The sequence below is a fragment of the Halictus rubicundus genome, chromosome 12 (genome assembly GCF_050948215.1).
Source record: "Halictus rubicundus isolate RS-2024b chromosome 12, iyHalRubi1_principal, whole genome shotgun sequence".
Taxonomy (NCBI): Eukaryota; Metazoa; Arthropoda; class Insecta; order Hymenoptera; family Halictidae; genus Halictus; species Halictus rubicundus.
In genome coordinates this window covers 9614347-9629275 of record NC_135160.1, presented here as the reverse complement: position 1 = coordinate 9629275, position 14929 = coordinate 9614347, and the positions used below count along the sequence as shown (strand labels likewise).

The 14929-nt window shown below is 41.9% G+C and overlaps 1 protein-coding gene and 1 long non-coding RNA gene across 10 annotated transcripts in view; both read left to right on the top strand.

The window, feature by feature from the left end:
• Nucleotides 1-14929, top strand: part of LOC143359657 (phosphatase and actin regulator 2) — a 349047-nt gene that overhangs the window by 183637 nt on the left and 150481 nt on the right. The window lies entirely within an intron of this gene.
• Nucleotides 1-14929, top strand: part of LOC143359675 (uncharacterized) — a 106075-nt gene that overhangs the window by 37120 nt on the left and 54026 nt on the right. The window contains exon 3 of the long non-coding RNA XR_013083147.1: nt 2543-3104. This is a non-coding gene — a long non-coding RNA (uncharacterized LOC143359675). The remainder of the gene's footprint in view (nt 1-2542; nt 3105-14929) is intronic.

Here is a 14929-nt window from a genome sequence, read left to right as displayed (position 1 = left end):
AAACAGTGTACCCCATTTTCACCCCATTTTCATTTTCACTTAAAGTTTTCCTTAATTTTACTAAACTTTTTTAGCACTTTTTAACTGATGATTTTATTTGTTAAACACATATTAAACTTGACTAGCAGCACCTGGACAACGTTGTCTCTGCATAAAAGTTTGATTGGATTTTATGCGTTGTACACGACGAATATTCATTTATTGGACCGGTCTGAGCCAAGTAAAAGTTTTACGATCTCAGCAGAGGAAAACTTCCTGCTTAGTGTGATTTGATTATCATGATCGCCGGAGCGAGTTCTATCGACTGTAAACATTTATCGAAGTCCTTAGACGCGTCCTGCAATCGTCCATTATCCTCGCGAAAGTCAAGTGATCTCTCTAAAATAAACGCTATGCTCCGCTGATTCAAATGAATCAGTATTACGTTCGAAAGCGCCCCTATTTGCATCACTTTACTTTCTTTAGTATCAACGTTACCGTTGCTGCGCTTTTTACTGTATGCACTTTGATGGTTATGCGTTCTGCTTTTGTATGGGAAAAATATTTCGTAGGAAACCTAGACAATTTATTGCGCATTAAAAAGGGTGCCAATTACAGTAATAAAGACTGGTTTATAGTAGCAATAATATGTGAAAATCTCTTTCGTCGGCACGAATGGTATTGTACATTGTGCTATAGAAGAAGTTTTCACAGATCTTTTTACAAAAGTTTATGGTGGGCATAGCTATTGCTTGCATCGTACCTGGAGGGTTGGTTGTATGTTTATAAGTTGATTATCTTGGAAACTATTACAGACCGAAAGAACTTTCTTACGGGATATAAACGATACGAGCTCCGTGGCGGAAGTAAATCTTTTTTACACTAGTTTGGCACGCTAATTGCCCATTAAGCGACCATCAAGTGTCCATAAAATCGAAGCAATTAATTCAGAGAAACAAGGAGGGTAAACAGGATCGAAGAAGTAAGAATTATCACAGTGTTCGCACGTTCAACTCTTTAACTTTCGTTCAGCTTCTTTGATTCCGCATTTTGTAATCATTGCACTCAATTAAATCTTTCAAATCTAGACAATCGAATCGCTCTCAAGTACAAACTGACAGTGGAGCATTAAGAGACATAATTTTGTCGAAAACCTGTAACCTTACAGTTTTCTTGAGACCGTTTGTTTAACGGCATATTCGAAGACATTTGACTTGATGAATGGTTACTTTTTGCGTGAATACTGGGAAAAAAGGATTCGCAACGTCTATAAAATTAGCCACAGTGCGCCGTGTAATTACCATAAAAAGCCTCCCTGTATCTCCAATGGATTCCGCGGTAATCAACCGTACACACTTATGCCACGCAAGTTGTATATCAACAAAACGATTGCCGCCGCCGTCAGCGGTTACTGACCGCTGAAATTCACGCGATGCCACAGTAACATCAGCGGTCGTTACACCGTCGGCCCTCGGACGACCAATCACAAGTCCACTTTGACCTGGCATTGTGAACGTGTCATCAAACTTCTCATCATCGTCCTCAATACTGAACCCGTTAAAGACGTCCCCGTGAGAAGTGGTTCAGTAGAACTTCATTATTCAAGCATACTCATGCACTGATAAAACTTTGTTGTTTTTCATTGTACAAAACTTTGTTGTTTTCCTCTTTGTAAATTTTACTGGTTTATTCGCGACTCTTTTTTGATCGAAATGACACCAAACAGGATATAATTGGGATCGTGTATATTCACAAGACTATAGAACCTCGATTAACCGAACTGATCAGCGGAACATGAGCGTTAGGATAAAAGTTATCTAAATAATAGATAATATAGTAAATTTAATCTGGATTAAATCGTTCCCGATTCGTACAAAAAATCGTGATGTTTACTCTATGTATGTCCCAAATGCTTAGCCGATAAAAATCCCAGAACTACCCCCACTGCCGCGGGGTGTCTCCGTGAAGGGCCAAGAAGCTCAAGAGACCTTGATCGCGAGGATCAAAGAATCTCCTGGCCGATATATGTCCGTGGCTAGACCCGTGTTTTGGACATGTATCGAGTAAACATTGTGTACGAGCGGTTTCAGGTCAAATTGTTTATGGGGTTGGAACGTTCGCGAGAAGTTTGTAAACCGCCCTTCGCCGACCCTGTACACTCAGCCGGTTATTACCCTACACGAAGACATGACCCTAAGTCCGACCTCCGACTCTAAGGATCAACCCGTACACTTTCTCTCTGATCCTGAGCAAAACGGTGAACCGTGGGGTTGAGACAGAACCGTTCGCTGGAATTCTGCAAACTGCGTTCACTCCCACCCATCTCGCCTACATCAAGACTGTCCGATTAGGTCAACTGTTTACTCCGATCTTAAAGATTGACCGGTAATTAGCCACCGCACCCGGAACGGATGGGAAACGGTGCGTAGGGTTGGAACGGAGCGGTTCGCCGAAATTCTGTGAACCGCGTTCACTCTCACCCTTGACGCTGTTCACCGGGTGGGTTCTCGTAGCGGGAACCTTGACCACTCGACAATAAAACCCTCTTTGCCCCGCTCTCCAGGGACGACACGAGAACAATCGACTCACCTGGAACGCCGGACGTCAGAGCGTTCCCGTGAACGAACGGCGCGGGCGCGCGTATGTACGCAACGAGAGAGAGGAAAAGAGAGAGAGACAAAAAGAGAGAGAGAGAGAAAGAGAAAAGAGTAGAATATGATACCGGCAACGATTGGACAACGAGTTCCGGCGATCGCGGCCGATCGACGATCGGCTGATGCCAGCCCGTGGAACTTGTGCACGTCGCACCGTTAGCCTACCGTGACCAAATAGTCGCGTTCACCGACGGTCCCGAACCGGTCGAGGACAGTTCGCGACGCGGATTCGACGCGGTGAGGTGTGTGTCTGTGTGTGCTGTGGCGCGGTGCGGTGCGGTACGGTGCGGTGCGGTTTTGGTTCGCGATGTGGCCACGCTTCCGGTCCCGGCGATCTACACGATCGTTGCTCGACAACGCGTGACGCTCGATCCTCCGCTCTCGTCCGCTGACTACTCGCTGCACCGATGATGGGATATATTATGGGCTGCACGTGTTTCAAAGGTACCCTCCTGTCTCACCTGTTCCAAGGTTCGTACACCTCACACTGACATTTCTCGAACCGCGATTAGGCACACCGGTTTCGCACACGCGACTGATTACCGCTGGCGCCGCGACGGCGCCTGTTTTCGCGCTCGTAGCTTCTTGTCGCGGAAATTTTCGGTTGTTCGGTATATTGACAGTGTTCGTTTGTTTTTTTTTTTTGTTCTTTTTGGGAGATAGAGAATACTGTGAGGCCGTCGTGACTGGCTTACTGCTTCTATCGGGCTGTCCCGAAACACTCGGACATGTTTTCACCACTGCAAAATTGATCGAGACCATTCAAGGCTTGAACTATGAATCGTTTAAAACATATTTTTGAGGATATTTCTGGCATATTTCTTACATATTTTTTACTCGTTCAGTCTTTCTGACATTCCTGACGTAGCAGATTATTCGTTCAATTCCATCGGTAGAAATTTAGTAATTCAATGTCGATTTTGATACCGTGGGTCAGGATAGACCCGGGTTCCGCCGTCGAAGAGTTAATCATTTGCGGGCGAATGTCGCCTCTGAGGTAGCCACGAGAAGACTGTTCTGTAGTGTCACAGAAATTTTTGTTAATCACGATTTTTTGTTAACCCTTTACACTCGACTGGTGACTCTGAAACACCACTAGAAATGTTTGTGGCATTATGTCAAAAAGATTACAAAAAATATTACAAAATATTTGTTACATTACGAAATTTGTATTGAATAGATTACTAAACATTTAGATATTATATGTGTGGAAATCGGATCAGTTTCGTATGAATAAAATGAAAATATTCTAAGACGGAAGAAAAATTTAGTTTTACAATGAAAATAGCGCCGAGTGCAAAGGGTTAATCGTACGGTCCTCAGGATGAAAATTAAAAAAGTTTTTTTACATATCGACCGAGTCCTTTGTGTCTGTTTCGTGACACGTGTTTCTCTGAAATGAGATGCTCTATTCGTTGGTAATATTGATTTCGATGCATACGTTATCGTTAGAAAAGTAAGTATGATATGTGTGAAAAAATAAAAACGGATGGTAGTGTAAAATGGGTTAAAGCTGAAATCTCTCGAAAAATGGAGCAGCATTTTGAACGAGCGCTACCAGAGACCTGTAACAATGTGTTTATGCTACAACATGTTACTGGCGACACTCCAAAAGCAATTTCCACACCTTGGCGCTCTGCTAGCGAAGCTTGTTCGACATACTATCGGCACCTTCAAATTTAAATTCGTAACTTGTGCATCTATTGTGAGGTACAAGATTGGAGACAATTGGAGATGTAACGAATCGTGTCGATATTTGTATCGCGAGACGTTCGTACAGGGTGTCACGGAAGTTTCTTTGAAAACTTTTCAAGCGTATTCTGGAAACTGAAGCGTCATCGTCATTGTTGCTTGACAAAAGTTTTACGAATACGGTATTCAAGAGTTTTAGCCAAACATGACGTGCACTGTACGGCACTGCACTATAATATCTATTTGCTGACAGTTGATTCCCTACAATGTTTATCTGTTGATAGAAGATAAGTTCACTTTATTTTTAGATGATTCACTGCACATTGCACTCTGTACTGTGTGTATAGTTGTTTAGCACGTTGCACGTCGGGGAAATTGAAGTTCAGAATTACTATCGTGAACAGTATCTAGAATCGTCTTAGAAAGAAGAACGATAATTTTGTTTAACTTTGTCTTGAACTACTCACGAATAACTAAAGTATCTGCGTGTATTTATTTATATGAATCGTATCTTGTTTGTTTCGTTCCTGTTTAATCCATGCTGGTAGTCGAGCATGTAATAGTAACAGCAATACATAATTGCCAACACATTCAAATTTATTTTAGTCTCAATTCCTTCGAGATCCATAAGCTGGAATTGGCTGAGAGGATTACGATATCATGAATACATATTGGATATAATACGTACATCCCGAAGCGGTTATGGTTTCGTTTAAATGCGTGTGAAATTCGATCATTCCATTTACGTGTGTGTAGATGAAATTTACGATTCAGAGAACGGTAAGCTCTCTGCTTTCAAAACGAAACGTTCACCAACCTCTACATTTATTATAAACTTTTAGAAACGATATACACCTTCTTCGACTGGTTAACATGTTAAGTGAAAATCAACGAAATAATTTAATAAAACCGAAATCAAATTTTAAAATAAAAATACTAGGCATTTCAATTTTAAAAAACTGAGTGACCCTCACGATAAGAAGGCAGAATAACAAAAAACAGACTACGGTAATCTATGTCCCCCGGAAACCATGCAAAATTTGTTTGAAAATTTGTTTCGCTCAAGAAATAACTTACGAGGCCTCTCGAGCTTCGGGGCCCCTCACGGGATATACCCCGCGGTAGTGGGGATAATTCCGCGACGTTTATCCTCAAGGGCTTGGCGACATATGTAGAGAAATCACTGTATTTGAAGTCGTGTTGTTACGAGACTCACCCTGTATAGTTTGCGAAAAATATTCGGTAATACTGTGTTTCGTAGCCGCGGAGAAGCACAGAGTCGACCGATTAATCTCTCTCACCTGCAGAATCGCCAGCAACGGTGCGAAATGCGATTTTCGCGAAACCGAGTGCGGTCACGTGTGCACTCTTGCATCTCGGTCGCCGATAAATCGATTCCCCGACGCTTCGGCTCCCGGGGTGCAATTTCGAGTGTTGCACTTCCGTTTGGTGGTCCGGCCAGAAATTGGCGGTCGCGTCGAAGGAATATCGGCGAAGGATATCTTGGTGTCACGTAAATTAAGAGGCCGATTCTCGTTATAACGCGATCCGTCGCCGATCGGAAATGGTAATTAACGGCCCCGCCACCGCTCGGGAATTAATCCCGAGTTTATTCGAAAAGTTCGCGGGCCGGACATTATTTCACGGGCTCGATTTGAATTTTAAAGCAGCCGGTCTGGCTCGAATGAGCCACCTCCACTGAAAGTTTCTACCGGCGATCTCTTCGAGCTTGCGAAGTTCGTTTTCTCGCGAGCGACTCGAGGGCCGATCGATCACGCCACGTATCAATTTCGCGAGTGCACTCGATGCACGTCTCCCCGAGAACTAACAACCCTTTGGTTCGTTTTCGCTCTTCCTCCCTGTCTTCGAGTTTCCCGCCATTTATCTAACGAGATGATGGTCCTGTTGACTGGATCCTTTTTCAACGATGGCTGCCCGGGATTCCCGGTGCTTCATCCCAACCGTTAATAACACGTCACTGTTTGTTAGGGCTTTATTTAGATTTTTATTTCTTAAAATATAGAGACTGCTTCTTAAATAATATTATTGTTTCAACCATGTTCGCTTTAAAGCGTTGTTGTTGTTTGTCTGAGCTTTATTTGGATCTTCGCTTCTCAAAATAGACGGATTCTTTTTTCATTATTGTTGCGAACTATTATTTCGATTTTTATTTTATACGGCTCGCTTTGTATTTACTCAATGCACGAGACAAAATTCCTCCCAGCTGAAAATCTTATAACGGAAGATGCTTTACGATGGAATTGTATAATACGGTACAATGCTCGGTTGTAATTTTAACAAATTCTAAAATATTCTTGAAAAATGAACGACAACGTATATCTGTTTGCGGGGAAGATAACTCGCTGGTTTTCCCAATTAGCATGGTAATTATTCTGCGAGAACACAGTGCTGTGAATAATTGTGGACTGAAACATACTTTCCTAGTCTTCGATTTAACTTGCAAAACAACTCGAGTCTTATTAGGAAGCGGTATAATTCAGCAGGTGTGACTGTCAGAAATATTTACAAGAAAACTGCAACAATTATCATGCATTGCATTTTTTTACGCAAAACGGAACTTATTTCGTTTACCCGTCATTCCGACGGGTTCTAATATTTTCAGTTTACGAGTATCGAGATTGCAAAGACGCATCCGTGAGAAATTATTGCAACTAATATTTTCAATTTACGAATATTGAGATTGTAAAGACGCATCCATCAGTATAATCATTGCAACAAATTTATTTCTTTCGGTATATATTCTAAAAAAAGATGGCTAAAATTTGGACAGACACGTTCTTGTTATTTTCATAAAGTATCGCAAGGTATCGCGAGTCAGGGAGACTGAAAGGCTCTTCGGAAAGAAAAGAAATTGACAGAAAATAGTCGCAAGATATTCGGGGGACGTTGCGGGGCCGCGTTCTCCGAGCGTCGCACTCCGAATCAGCGAGCATAAATTAACGTGAAACTCTAATTACCTACTTCGTGACCAAGGGAGCCGGCACGAGAGCCGCGCGCGGAGTGGGCTCGCGACAAGAAAACGGTGTTTTCCATTGCGAGTGTTGCGCGTTTCCAGCGCGAAACGGCACGCAACGCGAATGTACCGTGCGCCGGAACAGGACAGAAACGGACAGAAAACGGACGAATCGGGCAACGGAATTCCGAGGAGCACGCGATCGGTCGACTAATACATTACACGAGGATAATTTGGCCCTTCTACCCCCACGATAACTGCGCCGAGCATTCGCCGTAATCGCTCTCGAAAATTGTACGCACCGCTCGATCCGCGGCTGCAAACAGTCGCATCATTCGGATCTTCGTGCAAAAATGAAAATTTTCTGCGTTTGTTACAGGAAACAGGAGCCACGTAACAATATCACGTAGGTGACCTCCCTAAATAATTTGATGGTGAAATAATGTAACAATAGCCTTAACCCTTTGCACTCGAGCTGTTTTAAAACCATTTCTTCTGACCTAGAATATGTCCATTGTGCATAATTTACTTGCTTTTATGCATACAACGTCCATTACTCGTACTTACATCGCTAAAATTTTTATGAACATCTCAGATACCAGTACAGTGTGAAAATTGTTTCAAATAACAGTGTAGCAATTTTTAGTGACGCCTTAGAGTCGCCATCCGAGTGATGAGGGTTAAATCTGATATTTCTAATTTTTTGTATTTCACATACTCGTTCTTGCCATAAATGCATAGAATTCGCAGTCTAATCGTGATATTCTTAAATTCTACTGGATTTTTCTTTTTTTTTTTTTTTTGTATTTCACCAGCCCGTTTCTCTTACAAGCGCATCCAATCCGCAGCCCGGTCATTAGTGATCGACTAATAACCAGATCGTTATCTAGTAGCAATTTATTATTTCTGCTGACTGCTACAGCTTGATGGCACGTTTTTGAGCGTACTTTCGAAAAATGAAGGAAGAAAGTCAGCAGACTCGTTCGTTGAACTCTTACGCCAGCGCTGGAAATATTCGCAGCATAACTTCCTCGTGGAATATTCCTTGATTCCAATAAAAATATTTGAACGTTCTACAACCCAATTACTCCTATCAGAAGCGATTAAAAGCAATCCGCCACTTTGGAACGAAATTAACTAGAACAGTGTCGGAAACAAGGTGTCAGAATAATTTTACCGTCTGCTACAATTGCGAAAGGATACTTTTGAAATATGGAACCTCCTGGTGGAAATATATCGCAGTGACATTAATATTTAATAGCGACGAAATTCGCAGCCGGGAGGCTTCTATGTACGAACAGAAGATACCATTATCATATAAGATTCACTTATCTGAACTGCTTATCTCGTTATTAAATTTCTTATCTCGTCGGCCGTCTAAGACCGCGCGAGCAGGATCGTTATTCAAGAGGCGCAGTCGCGCCTAATTTGCTTACAAAGAGAAGCATCGCGGTTAGACTAATCCGTGACTGTTTGCCATGCACGACACGGTAACCACGCTCGACACACATTGACCCACAGACACGTACAAGGCAACGCACACACACCAGCGTCACGCTACATAACTATCTGCTTTGCTGCGAGACGAGCCGCTGAGCCAATGAAAATCTCTGCTAGCTTGATTTCATGCTCGTCGATGGATCTATGTAAATCCCGGAATACAGAGTGCAATCGAATGCACTTTCCATTTGGAATTTTTTTGGATTAGCCTGCCCACGTGACTCATCCGTCTGATGATTTTATAGATTCGTTGCACGGATCGAGAAATACACTTTTTGGTAGCTTCTACTGTGTTGCAACTTGCACTGTTCGATGTGGAAGTAAAAGGGACGTGGGAGTGAAAAATATTTATTATTTTTTTAGGACATTTATTTATATCTCCTCGAAGAAAAAGATTTAATTTACGGATGATTACGTGTCAGGATAAGTCACATATATGAACAAAAATTATAAGTAGTACTTAGTACTTAGTTATCTTCTGTTCTACAATTCTTTTGCGACACATTTCCTCGAATTTTGAAATTCAAGCTGCCCCGTGTACATAGCTTTCCGGAGTAAATGCAGCTGCTTTCTGCGAACAAGATTACTGTAAGTAATGGGCACAAAAGAATTCACTAAAACACATTAATTCGATGAAAATCCGCAGCGTGATTTACTTTGCGTAGTAGCAACTTGAACCGCACAAAGCGCCCACTCAGAAAATCCACTGGAACATTTCACAAAGGGGATAAACTTCCGCACCGAAATGGGATCAAACGAATTTCTGAAATCTAACGAGCAGCCACGGGACAAAAGTGAGCGAAATTCTGGCGCGTTCCTTTTGTTCGAATCTGTACTCGCCGCTGGAGGACACGGTCGCGCGAAAGTCGGTATATCGACGCGTCCGTAATTACACGTTCGTCCGTGGAAAAATGAAACGGAAGTGTCGGGGGTGCTGCACGACGGTGGTCGTCTAATTTCAGGGCTTCGAACAAAACGGTGGCAAACGGAGGTCACAACAATCGTGCGAAGTCGCGAAACGCGCCGTGTTTGGAATCGTGTAACTCGGTCGGCTTCTCCTCGAGCGTTTCTGCTCGTTACTCGAAAACCTCGACAAAGACCCTGTGGCGCGCCACCCTCCCCCGTCCCGAACACTCATTAACGGAATATTCGTGGCCGATAATTAATTCTCCTCCGTGGCGCGCCTCGTCGATAACAATCGCCGGCGGATAATGTCGCGTCGTTGATTGAAATTTTAAAGGAGATCCTTTGCAGAAATCCATTCATATTTCCTCCCGCATTACGCTTCTTAAACGTTTCCACGAGAGCCGAGCTTCTCCGGAAAACTCGCGTTACCCTAAGCAGAAGTCGTATATTCCGTGGAGATAAAAGCGGAGATCTCGGGGTTCCTTGCGGAGGCGGAATAATCCGGGAAAATCCTGTTCGTTTTCATGGTCATTTCCCGAATCTCAGATTTCTAACCGTATTTCTTGTTTTCTGTTCCAGGTACGTAACCATTTCTCATCGGAAGTATCGCTCGGAGGCATACCGATCTGTGAGTAAAACTAGTTTCAATCGCGGATTCAACGGTTCTGATAATCGCTTCGGGATGATAAATATTTGCTGCTTTTACCGTTCGAAGAGTGGTGGTAAAGAAGCTACGAGTGATTCGGTCGAAATGCAACAATTTTATTTCGCTCGCAGGATAAAAATATTCAACCGAAAGTATCCCAAGGTATTTTGAAGTATAGAATTGGTCTGGCACGTCCGAGGAATTGATTCAAGTACATTTTTTACGTAACTACGCTGTTTTCTCGATATTTGTCCACAACACGGGTCTACCCAGTGACATATATCGGGTAGAAGATACTATCTCCACTCCTCGAGGACCGAGGCTACTCAAGTCCTATAGTTCTGTGACTTTTATCGGCTAGATATTTGGGACATATATCGAGAAAAGACTGTACAGGATTATTTTCTTGAATTTTTGACATCTTTCTCGACGAATTGTCTTCGGTTATTTTTCCATACATATGAGCCTACATCTGTGGAACCAAACAATTTTTTATATAACAATTTTTTTTTTTGTATCCAGAAGAACGTATTTGAGCTTTCACAAATTCTTTCGCGAGCACACAGGTGCAAGAAAGAAATTCGTTCCCGGCCGCTAGGATGTCGCGAAAGTTCAAACCGAATAAAAGCTTCATTAAACTTTTCCCTGCATCGATAACTATCGCGATTCTCCAAATTGCTGTAGTCCACTCGATGAAAGCGGCGATTAAAGTCGGCTCGATGTTAATTTCGAATTAGTCGCAATTCGCGACGGCACAGAAGCAGAAGGTCCGCTATCAAAATATCGGTATCGTTACCGTCACGTTAATTGCCGTCGTTTATACTTCTCAGCGTTCAAACGACGCGTTTACGACCGCTCGTATCAGCGGGAGCGAACGGTGTCGCAATTAATTATCGCGATGGGAGATAAGATTCTTCGTTGTTCCCAGTCCGGAGAAAGTTTAGATCTCGTGGCTGCTGTGCCTATTCTGAGAGAAAGAGAGGGAGAGAGAGAGAGAGAGACGGTGTTCTGGAAACGGCTGATTAAGCGGAACAATTGTTAATTGCGCGTTTAACCTTTGCCAATTCTGCTGAACGTCGCCGACGCTCTTTTCCCTCGCGTTTCAACGGTCGAATGTACTGGGTGAGCTAGATTATCGGTAGACATGCTCGCTCGAAAAGTATTCGTTCAACTTTTATCTCGCTTTTGATGCTATCTGTAAAAGTGAAATAAACAGAGCGTAGTCTCTTCAGTTACCTTTCTAATATGCTTTAGTATTCATTTTTTATTGACATTTGTTTTATAGCTTTTTAGAACGCAAGGTAACAGCTAATTTCTCGGCCTCTTAATAAATTCTACGATAGCTATTTCAATACTTTCGTTCCAAGAAATAATTTCCAGCAACATAATGTAATCAAACTTTCAGAAAAAAATTATTAACGTCCTTTTTTTTATTAATGTAGTTACTCAGAAAGCTAATACTATGTTTTCGGTAGGTAAAGTGCTAATATATTTATATTTCTGCATCACAAATATTCCTTCTTTATTATATATGCATATTCAATTCTGTTTTGTAAAAATCAACGATCCTTTCTACAAAATTTATTTTAAGTTTGCCACTGGAGGGATTTCTCAACCATCTTTCCTTGGCGAAATCAGTTAGATAATATTATAAACCAAAAATTGTAGCATTTTAATTATTGCCTAGCGAACGATTCTTACCGGTTGCATTTATCCCCGCTGTGGATAAAACAAGGAACATTTGGTGAAACGTGGAAAATTGCCAGGGAACGTGTCAAGCCTCGGTTTCAGTCGCCATATTGAGTCGCTGGGAATCGTTCCGATACTCTCTTTAAAAAGGTCATGTCTTCCCAGGCCATCCTCAGTCGTCACAGCTTCGTAAGCGAGTGTTTGCGGTGCCTACGAGACGCCATGATAGTAATTCTCCTAAAATTCGATCTAATCACAAGACGTCCCGCCGCGAGACAGTTTTACGAGGATCGTGAACTTTTCCCTCTCACCCTCGATTTCCTCGAGGAGGAGCTGTCTTTTTCTCATTTTATTTTATGGCATCTTCGACAAATAAACCGTACGCGAGCATGGAGTACACACGAGGCTTTTATGCTCGATGTAAAAATCACGCGGCCATTTACTCAGGGTCTCGTAAAAGCCTATCTCGCGACATCGATCCGGTGTAGTGTGTTTTTTCCCTCGTTCCTTTTGTCAGGCTGCATCGCGGCCATCTGGCGGATGCAGCTTCGAATTTCGTTGCAGTCTCTGCTCTGCGATCGATGGCGGTTTGCACAAGCACAGAGGTATCTAAATAAACAATGAATTTTTGAGCCATTTTTCTTAAACATTACATTCAAGTATCTTCGCCCCTAATAACACGATATCTCGTGGAAATAGGGGTGTTTCCGATACTAGGGTGGAACAACCGGAAGAGGGATGATCGACATGAAAATCTGAGTCGAAAATGTGGAATAACATTCTTTTGTCCAAGAAAATTGAATGTTAAAATAATACCATAAACATAACATGATAGTACGCGTATATTCCTCGGATGTTATTTCGTGTTTCAACCACTAAATTTTCCCATAAATAAAAATCATCCGGAGCCTAAGCTCTTCGGAAGGAATTGTCTGACGTGTCTGATCACGACTGGCTGGATCTACTTCTAGCTCATTCAGAGGACGAGGCACCATCTTCTCTAACGTCTGACAACCCTGCTTAGAATTATGCGAACCGACACGGTGGGTAATCCCGTACCGATGGTCGGTAAAACATTTTCCCCTAGATGAAAAGCTCCATGGACGGCAGTCACAAACTTACGATCAGTACAGAGAGGATACGAAAGCGCTCAGGCCCAGGATTTTGTGTGTTCACTTTTGTCAGTAGAGACAGAGATTATAACCACATTTAGCATGAAACAGAACCTCGTTTACTTTTAGCATGCTGAAAGTGAGTATAGGTTCTGTTCTACTGTCAATAGCGGAGATAGGAAAACCCCGCGCATGAGCGCTCTCATATTCTATCTGGTACAGACATTGCGTGCATTTTTCTGTACACGGTTCTGAATTACCGACTCTGTTAGAAAATGCTCTGCTACGATAGCGGACTCTACCGAAATGGAACGGTCAGCTAGTGAACTAGTGAACCACATGAGGTTGCAACCACAAACGAGGTATAGGAGTAGACCAATCATCATACGGGCCATTGGTCAACTGGCTACTTCCTCCGCTGGTTGAACGATGTCTAGCAGAAATCTTTATTACCATCGTGCGATCAGGCCGTTCCACTAGACAGAAAAAATCCCCATGGAATGAGAAAAACAAGGCACCGGGTACCCACCATCGGTGAAATAGCTACCCCGCACTGTTAGCTCTTCCATTTCCTACTTTTCCAAATGTGGACAACATACAAAAACCCCCAAATATCCATTTTTTGGACACGCTACGTCTTTTTATAATTTTTAAAATAATTTTAAAATTATTGTTTCTTCAAAACCAGGGATTTAAATTTTTTTTTCTAGTGAAATTTAGAGTTGGTGCTTTAAATATGTTCTTCATTTTTTAAGTTATTTAAATAATCTCATTTATCAGTCAATTTTTTGTAAATACAATAATGCCTCCGTTATAACACGAGATGTCAGTTCGAACGTGTATAATTATGCTTGTAAATTTTCAGTTTATTATTTTCAGTTGAATAGTATGTCAAATAACACATGTTCGTTGAAAAATATCACGATTTATGAGGTGATCTAATAATTCTCTAGCAGTAAATGAATATAAGACAAATTTTTGTCAAAATAATACGAAAATAGAATGTGAAGTATATTTTATAAATCCAGTGAGACAAAACCCAACACCTGGACTTTCAATGTGTTTCTCTGCACAGCTAATACTTCTGACTTACACTCTTCAGCTCGCCCGCCAGAGATTTACACCCTTTGCTTGTCCACACAAGGATTAAAGGATCCTACCTCTCATTGTCACCTGAACACACACGTGGAATTTTATCCAACTTTAGTCAGTGAAGTAGTAGCGCAGCTGTAACGCTCTCAAAGAGTTCCCCGACAAAGTTGCCAGCGTTAGATCATTATCGAATTAACGAACTCGCGAGTTCGTTTGTGTAGGAGTTGCCACAGAAGCGTTAAAGGATGCTTCACAATATGTTTCTTTGATGTATAGTGGAACGGTAATAATACTACAGTCTCGTTCGTATATTAATTTCTCTGCGGAACGAAGTAGAATACAAGGGTCACTCAAATATAGACGAATGAAGTATATATTTTCTCTAATTTTGTATTTAGCAGGAAAAGCTGTTTAGATTTGATGACGATGGGAAACTAACGAGTAGACACAGCGGCTCTATATGCAAACTAAAAAATTTCCACCTGAACTGCAACAAACTGGAGAAAAATAGAAACCTATTTTCTTTCTTAATATGTTTCATAGGTTGGAAGTAATACTTTTAATATTTTCATTGTTTCAAATTACAGCTACTTATTTTTGTCGTAAAAACCGCCGTATGCTCGTGAGAAATTCTACCGGTCCCGTCTTGTGCTCAAGAGGAACTTAGAGTTTCTTGCAAACACTG